Genomic DNA, 9,710 nt, shown 5'->3' with positions numbered 1-9,710 from the left:
ATGAATATAAATATATACATGTAAATACATGTAGATATTTTCAAAATATATACCTTATGTGTGTGTATTGAAATATAGATAATAAATATACACAGTACACACACACCTATATTATGTAAACAAAAACTTTTATTTTGAAATGCGATTAATCGCGATTAATCGCTTGACAGCACTATGGACAAAGTTAGAATTTGATACCATTTTGTGAAGAAAAAACAAAAAAAAATAAACTAAAACTAAGATCTATTGTGTAAGTGAATTTAGTACAGAATAATGTATAGTATGAAAATATACATTTTTTATTTTATAAACATTTAAGTGTTAGCCTATTAAATTAGTATTTTCAAAAGATTAACTTATCAGGAATGGAAATGAGGAAAATGAGCATGAACAATTAAATAATAAACTAATTCATTTAAATAAATGTGTTTATGTAAATGTATTTTTTATATTTAATGTCTGTATTCATGTAAATGTATTATGTATTGCTTAATTTATGTAAATTTAAGTATAAAATAAATAATAAAAAATAAAATAAAATAAAAGGCCAGAAAACTGCTATGGTACTAGCATGATCATCTTAAAAGTAGCAATATATGAGTACATATAAATGTGCTACTGAAATTATGGATTTTGATCTAAACGTCACCACAATCTGTATACAAGCGGAGCTCCAGTGAATCCATCAAATGCAGCAGTCAAGAGATTAAAGAAACAATGTAACCTAAACAGTGTGCGTTAAATTTCATGTTGTCAAACTGTCGTCCCTTCTGCTTTACGAGGCATCGCTGGGGGCCTGGCGAGCACCCAAGACACAGCTAAGCCAGCCTGAACGCCTCGCCATACGAGGACATACGCTGAGTCTCATGTAGTTACAAAAGACATTTATCACTCATAAGGGCTCTAAACTCTAAACACACGGCAGGCCTGCGCCTCAGCCGTTCAGGCAGAACCACATGCTTGGAGCTGCATGGAAAGAACATCATCTGCTTTTAATGAGAAGATCCCTCAAAGTGGCCCAGCATCTATCGACAGCTTTATAGCCCAGCATGCACGAGGCCAGCGAACTGGTATGTCACTCCCAAGACAGCAGCAACAAAAAGAAAAAAGTCTGATATTATCGTTCATTTAGGAAGCTACTAGTATTAACAGCACCACTGACAACAGAAGTTCATAATGTTGAGTCATAAACTGGTGGTGCACAACTGTGTATCTTAACCCACTGACCACGCAAAGCGGTTCTTCCTGTCACCTACTCTCAGCCTCAGACGGGACGGCGGGGGCCATTCAGGGAATGTGTGATGCAAGTTGTCATCTTCTGAGAATTAGGATGCATAACTTCCCAGCATAAGGAACCAGGATGCATGAGGCATTAGGGCTGAACGATTAATTGCATTTGCGATAATATCGCGATATGAAATAACGCGATTTTTCAATCGCAGAGGCTGCGATTACACGGTCACTTGACACGTGAGAGTAAAGAGGGGTGTTCGACTTGAAGATCAGATCGGTGTATGACATCAAAGTAAGGCGAGAGAAAGCATAAGGAGACGTCCGCGCTCTCTTATAGCTCTCGCAGTACTTTGATGACACACACCCATCGGTCTAAGTAGCGCTGCTTCAAGAACATTTATGTTTAATCTATATAATATTGTGTTGGTCATACTATACAATGATTTATAGCTTGTCTTTGTTGAATAATACAGAACATAAAGAGCTTTAAAAAAAAATTGCATATTAAATCACAATCGCAATATTGGTAAAAAAAAATCGCAATTTGATTATTTTCCAAAATCGTTCAGCCCTATGAGGCATTCGCTGTTCATTATTAATCTCAGAGGAGTTTGACGCAACTCCATTTTAATTTTCAACCACTGCCAACCATTAGATCCTCAAAAGGCACCCACAAATCTGAACAATCATCCATGTTACAGGAAAATAAATTAAATAATACAATAAGTTGAAATAAAACCAATTCTGTTAATAAATAATAATAATAATAATAATAAATTACATACATACATACATGCATACATACAGGCCCAAAAAACAATAGACTAGCATACACAATACTTTTAAAATCACTCCTTGGGGACAAAAACTGCCTTTCATATTTAAAATTGTATGCTTTGTTTTTCATACGTGTAATCTGATGTATTTCATACATTTAATCCTCTCAGCCCCCTAAATATGAGGCATTTCTCTAAGTCTTCAGGTCCATATTCTCAATTACAATAAACTCTCATCGCACACATACTAAATTATTACGGCAACATCAGAACACCAGCTGCAGGACTGAAAATATGAAAACAAGCTGCTAGACAAGTTCCTGCGTCCAACAGAAACAAAGAGGCAAAAGTGAAACTACAACATCTGGAGTCAGTAAGACTTTTTTTTTTATTAATACTTTTATTCAGCAAGGACACGTTATATTGATCTGATATTCACATCAACATCAACCACTTGAGTTGCACAGATGAAAGCGTTTGAGAGTATTTCAGTTTTAAGTTCTGAATGAACTGTTCCTCTTAATGCTCGGTCTTCAAGAGACTCTTCATGACTAGTGAACAAATTCAGAAATTCATCTACAGTGACAACAGATGTTACACAAGATTTCTATTTCAAATAAATTCTGTTCTTTTGAACTTTCTATTCAGCAACCTGAGAAAAAAAATATAAAGAAATTTTTCTTGAGCAGCAAATTAGCATATTAGAATGATTTCTGAAGGATTGTGTGACACTGAAGACTGAACACTTTTAGAAAAAAAAGGTACAAAAGCGGTCACTGGGGCAGTACCTTTTCAAAAGGTGCACTTTTGTACCTTTTATGTACTAATATGTACGTTTAAGGTACCAATATGGACTGTTTAGGTACAAAGGTGTGCCTTTTGAAAAGGTACCGCCCCAGTGACAGATTTTGTACCTTTTTTTCTGAGAGTGTAACGGCTGCTGAAAATACAGCTTTGACATCAGAGAAATAAATTATATTTAAAAATATATATATTAAAATAGAAAAATATATTAGAGATTGTAGAGAGAGAAATATATAACTATTTTGGCCCATCCCTAAGAGTTTTTGTGTAAGTGTCTGCCTGACACGCTGCATCACTTCCTGCATCCAAAAGAGTTTTGCGGTTAGCATGCACGCTCCATTAGACATGACACTGGAGCCCTGTGCACAAAGATTAGACTGTGATAGATGAAGCAGCGAACCATCCTCCTCACGCAATAGACACTGTAACACCACTCACTGTAACTGCTGCTCTCATTAACACCTTCACACACATCATCTAACGATGTCTTCATGAAGGACACGCCTGACTTGACATAAAAGCTCCAGCTTTATGAGTTTAAAATAGACTGCATTATCCCATGTGTGTCAAAGCGGAGCATCTCCAATCAATATGACACAATTAAATATTTAACAATGATGATAGGTCACAGCAAAACTAAAGCCAAATGAAAATGCTCTGCCCTATTTTACGTCAAGTTTCTGTTGGTAACACTTCACAACAAGGGTCCATTTGATAACTACATTAGTTAACATGACAACAAAGAATACTTCTAAAGCATTTAGGCAAGGCAAGGCAAGGCAAGTTTATTTGTATAGCACATTTGGACGTCCACTTAGACTTATGCTCTCCTATACTCACATAATAACCACTCCTTTCTAAGTATGACCTGAACCATTTGATTGCCATCCCAGAAAGCCCGACCCAGTTTTCCAGTCTGTCTAGTAGTATGTTATGATCGACAGTGTCAAATGCAGCACTGAGATCTAGTAGTACCAGCACTGATATTTTGCCAGATTCAGAATTTAAGCGAATATCATTTATTATCTTAATGAGCGCTGTCTCTGTGCTGTGATGCGGTCGAAAACCAGATTGAAAATTGTCCAGGTATCCATTTGAGTTTAAGTATTTGTTCAGCTGATTAAAGACTACCTTTTCAATAATTTAAAAGGTAATTTAGAAACCTTAGTTTGTTTATTTAAACATTTACTAATACATTATTACAATCAAAAGTCTAGTGACATTATTTTGCTGTTATTGTTACTAATGACAATAAGTGGATAGTAAAACTAAGCCTAACCCTAAACTGAAAGTCAGTACATGTTAGACTAATTATTATTCTCAGTACTTATAATATAATTACACTGTAAAAGGGCCATCTGAAAAAATAAAGTGCAACTAATATTATAGAACAATTTTGGTGTTTGCAAACAGTGATGACGCTTTTGTGGGCAGAGCCTAGGGCTGTGCAAAAAATCTAATTTTGAACGCGATTTTCTGTAGCTTGTCAGTGATCTACGGCTCTGTCTAGTAAATGCCGCTCCATCTGAAAGCACGTGCTGGAGATTTACTACTAATCACCAGAAGCGGCTTTACTGACGAGATTCGCATGAAAATCGCATTCAATTTTTTGCCCAGCCCTAGCGGAGCCAATCTGGTGGCAGAAAATGACAGTTTTAATGTAGCAGTCAATGGAAGCCACGGAATACAAGAATAAAAAAGGTTATTGAGAGCGTATATTTCAAAATTCTAACATTTGTCCTCGCAATTCCGAAATCTCACAATTCTGATAAGAAAAATCAACTTGTCATTTGACATTCAAAATGTTATAGGTTTAAATAGTATTTCATGCTGTAACTGTAGGGCTAATGCAACATGTTCCCTATGAACTGCATATGTGAATATTATGTAGACCTATTGTGTTAATCAAATTTATGCTTTAAAAGTAGGGTAATCATAGCAGATTTCATCCATAGTCTGTCCATTTAAACATCTGCGTTTAGCTTCAAATGGTGTCTTTGACAACAGTATTCTATAAAAATTATTTGCATTCCAATTCTGACATCCAAAGGCACAACAAATACATTTTTTTCTCTTATTCCATGGATTTTACCTATTTCCCTCCACTTGTTACCAGAATAAGGCATTAAAGAGCAGGTCATATGGGTTTTCGAAAAATATCTCTTTTGCAGGTTGTAAGGTAGCTATCCTTCAATGTAAACAGTCTGCAAAGTTGTTAATCAAAAAAGTGCATGATAAATAAAGATATTGTCTCTCAAAAGAAAGAGTCGACTCAGAATCGCCTTAACGAGTCGTTATATTTTCGAATCTTCTGCCTGTTACCGATCTACGTCACTTGGGTAACACGTTAGCATAATCCCCGTCTGCCCACAAAATACGAACACTCGCTGTGTCGAGAGAGTTCTTATTACTAACAAAAACAGAAATAGTATTTTCTTGCAAAACATACTCCAATAATCTGCTTTATTTACAACTTCCAATTTTTTTTTTTCACATGTCCAATTTGTAAAGGTGGTTTTACTGTCATTAAAGTATCACACTTTTCCCCTCACACAAATAACAGGAATAGTTAGGGCTGTCGCGATAACCGCAATATCGCAATACCGCGCTATTGACGAGCAAACCGCAGAGGAATGCAAGAACCGCAGCAACCGCGATTTTTCCGTGTTTTATTTTTTTGTAAGGTTATGCCCTTCTCGTTTTACACTACCGCGCTACTGAGCCACTCAAAATTACCGCAAGGGAAATTCCCTCACCGCGACAGCCCTAGGGATAGTTTCCACAAAAAGATGCTTACAGCACCAAGGACATTAAGCTTCATTTACAGTTGGGTTGATTTATTGCATCAATCAGCGGAATCAGACCACTCAATGTTGGCGTACCATACAGCCACTCGCCTCCAAACAAACAGCGATCTGAATGACTGTGGCTCTCTGGATGGAAATTTTCCCAACAGCACGCCTCTGTAAGCCTGTAAGCGTATGATACCAAAGCAGTCGGAACAGATGACCAACAGGACAATATTAGTTTTACATTCACAACTAACTGAGTCATTCATCGAAGTGATTTTTTGCAACTGATGAGATGAGAAGGCTATTGTTCAGAGTGAGCCATAGGGAGCGGGACACTTTCCTCCAGCTCGGGATAACACAGCCTACACTGTTCTGCCATACCGCCAGGTCACAACACAGAGCTAGGGAGGCCACACTACGATCAGGGGACGAGAAAATGTTTATTACCAAGCCATTGGTTAGTGTAGTCATGAAAAATGCCATTATGTACCAAATAAGTGCATCAGCATAAGAGAGCGAGAGAACGGAAGAATCAAGAATGCGTTGCCTGAAATAAATTGAGTTCTTGGATGCAATGAAAGAGATATTTGTACATCTGTATGAAAACAAATTGCCATCTGTGGGTGACCTGGAGAGGTCTTTATTTCCTCTTCCTTTGACTAGATATTAGTGCTGTGTTCGATACGACGATGTATCGTCACAGAGATTTGACGATACGAGTATCGATACAGCTGGCCCTGTATCGATATTGTGGCACGTGTGCAGCAGTGGACCGCGCTTAATTTGAATACAAGAACAACGTTTAAAATTGAGCAGAAAAGTGTGAGGTTTCTAAAAAATAATGAATAGAGCATAATATATAGGCTATAACAAGGTTTAATCTGGCCGCAGAGGAACACAACTGGGTTGCCTGATATAAAGAGACGTAATCCCCGAAACAGAGCTTCCCACTTGCGCAATACGGAAATATCTGCTAAGTGTGCTACTTATCTTTGTCAACCTGGCAACCATGTGTGCACGCGCTCTCTCTCCACTGTGGATAAACGCACTTGCTTTCTGAAACATCGGTTTTCGTTTTAGCTTGCAGTTTAGCGATCTCCACTTCAATATTCTGTTCTCAGAAAAGTGTAATTCATCAAGTGTTCATTTATGAGAGACAGAGAGAGAGAGAGAAGTGGGGGGGCTGTGTATGTATGAATTACCACCGTTTTGCCACGTTTCTCTATTAACAGTAAAGCTGTGGCTTTAATTCCTTTAGAAACAATGATGCTACCAGCTCCTTGTTGAGAAAGATAATGTAGCTCTAGAGCAATTAAGCTATTTAGTTGATTTAGTAGTTTAGTGCGGCCGCAACGTGATCTGTGAGTGTGACTGAACTTGACATCAAACTGCTTCTGTTTCACACAAATGCTGGCACAGACGTGCATGTTCGGCTAGAGTCGCTTTGAACTCGTGCATCTTCGGAAGCGGAGCGTTACAAAAAAATGTCGTGCACACCGCCACGCGAAACGATGTCACGTGCACTCAAAGCGAACTTCCGCCAACACCGCGATGACGTCATATTTGCCAAGCGCACCTAAGCGAACTTGCGGACGCGTCAGTGAAGACAGCGCATTAGTTTAGAACTCTTCTAATTTTTATTTGTATTTTTTAAACGTAGAGTGTGTTAATTTGTGCAATGATAACATACCAGCAATGTAAATATGATTTTTTTAAAATATATTAGAATGAGTACATTACAATATAAATTTATTAGAACGAGTCCATTATTATTTATGGGCTTAAAAACAATGCAAAAAATCAGAATATTGTACCTGGTGGGGAGTGCCCAATGTAAACAAGAAACATATGCCATTACCTATATTGTACTGTGGTACAGTTATGGAGGCCCTTCATAATGCAGAGGTCAACTGCCTGCTCTGCCGATAGTTAGAAATGGCACTATAGTATGCGGTGTTTAATAAATAGCTGTTTTACTAAATTCTGCTGAGGTGAAATTCAGTGCAGTCCGTATCGTGATATGTATCGCATTGTGGCCTCTGTATCGTGATATGCATCGTATCGTATCGTGGCTTTGCTGGTGATACACAGCCCTACTAGATATGCTTTTTATGCTCTTAGAAATAAACATTTCTAATAACCTATAATTCAATAATGCTAGTATTTCACAAAGTAGACTAAACCTAGTAGGTATAAAATAAGTAGGCCAATATTATTACAAATAATGCCATGTGCTATAATTTAACTGAAGTATATAATTAAAGATGAAGTGAGTAATTTTTTGTTGTTAAAATACCAGTAACCTCCTGACCGCAGTTTTAAAATAGTTTGATGCCAGAGTAATAATACACAAAGTGTAATAAATGTAAACTACCGTTTTGGGTCATTAAGATCTTTAGCAGCACAACTGTTTTCAATATTGATAATAATAAATGTTTCTTGAGCACCAAATCAGCATATTAGAATAATTTCTGAAGGATCATGTGATACTGAAGACTGAAGTAATGAAAACTCAGCTTTGCCATCACATAAATAAAATACATTTTAAAAAGTATTAAAATAGAAAACAGTTTTTTAAACTGTTATAATATTTAACACATTTTAATGCTTTTACTTTAGTTTTATTTTTGATCTAATAAATTTTGCCTTGGTGAGCATGCAAGACTTCTGTCAAAAAAAATTACAAAATCTTACAGATCAAAACGTTTGGACAGCAAAAGTGTTCAGAGATATAAAATAATTGATTTGTGAAGTGAAGATGCTTTCAGTATATATTTGTGTTTCATTTACTTAGTTTTGAACATCCACACACTCTTCACTGAACCAGACACTTGAAAATGACAGACTCTGAAACCCTGATTGGATCTTGAGCTGAAAGTGCTGCTCTAGACGCTGATGCTTCCTAATAAAACATCTTTTATTTATTAATTAGCCTGGTGAGCAATTGTGCCATAGATTAGCATACATAAAACAAGGTTAAACCTAAGATTCTCACAATTAATGCTAAGTATAACTAATATACGTTAGTGTGAATTATAATAAAATAATCCAGCATCTCATCTAAATGTCAGATCAGGTATTTCTAAGCAGGTGGATAGCATTTAAAAGCAGTGCACCAGTCTGTGAGCATTACGGGTCGACCGATATGTGTTTTTCAGGGCCGATGCTGATACCGATTATTACAGATCAAGTAGACCGATAACCGATATTTTGAACCGATATATATGTCTGGTGTAAAAATGAAAATTAATGTCAAAATTAAGAATAACAAGGGCTCTGACAAAAACTGCCTTCCCTGGTGTTGGTTGAGTGTAGTACTCCCACACTGCACTTCTTACTCTTGTCTTCCTCTGTGCATCCATCTACAATAAGGGTAATATAAAGAGAGAGTTAAAAGTGGGGCCACTGTATGCTTCATGATTAAGCCTATGAATACTGTACTACAGCTAAACAGCTTGGGGAAATGTAAGTATTTGGCTTCAATAATTTACATGTTACATGTATCCATTTTCATTAGTTATTTTCAAAAGGGAAATACTGACATGGATGTTTACAGAGCAGAGGTCACCTTTTTAATTCCAATTGGAGAGTAGTGATTAGGGCTGTGCGATATTGAAAAAAAAATGCGATATGCGATACCTTGTTAAAAATGCGATATTCAATATGCGATACGATATTGCTTAAAGTGTGAAAAATCTATTTAAATTATATTTTAAAATATTTAAAAATGAAAATTATATAACCAATTTGTTTCACATTCTTTCTTGGAAAAGAAAGAATCACTACAACTTCTGAAAGTGACCAGCAGTGTTTTAGCAGTACATAAAAAGTAATGTCACAAATCAGAAAATGTAATTTTAACATCAATGTGAATGACAAAAAAATGAATGACACTAATTTTATATCATTGTGACTTTGCTTTCCATACACCTTAAGTACTTCTTCATATACCACAGCAAAAACTATAGTCTGAGAAAGTTCAAACATGATTAAAGGCAAGTGAACAGTCAGTAAAAAAAAGAAAGAAAAAGGGGGAAAAAAGAACAAATACACAATTTACAAGCATAGATAAAATAAACAGTAGTATTCAGGTACAGAAATGTAA

At 36.3% G+C, this 9,710-nt stretch overlaps 1 protein-coding gene across 1 annotated transcript in view; it reads right to left on the bottom strand.

The window, feature by feature from the left end:
- The window catches only part of LOC107723369 (serine/threonine-protein kinase MRCK beta-like), an 88,894-nt gene that overhangs the window by 53,542 nt on the left and 25,642 nt on the right, over positions 1–9,710 (bottom strand). The gene's annotated exons all lie outside the window — the stretch shown is intronic.

The sequence above is a fragment of the Sinocyclocheilus rhinocerous genome, unplaced genomic scaffold, assembly GCF_001515625.1.
Source record: "Sinocyclocheilus rhinocerous isolate Xijiao unplaced genomic scaffold, SAMN03320098_v1.1 scaffold1725, whole genome shotgun sequence".
Taxonomy (NCBI): Eukaryota; Metazoa; Chordata; class Actinopteri; order Cypriniformes; family Cyprinidae; genus Sinocyclocheilus; species Sinocyclocheilus rhinocerous.
This window is presented reverse-complemented; position numbering and strand designations above follow the sequence as displayed.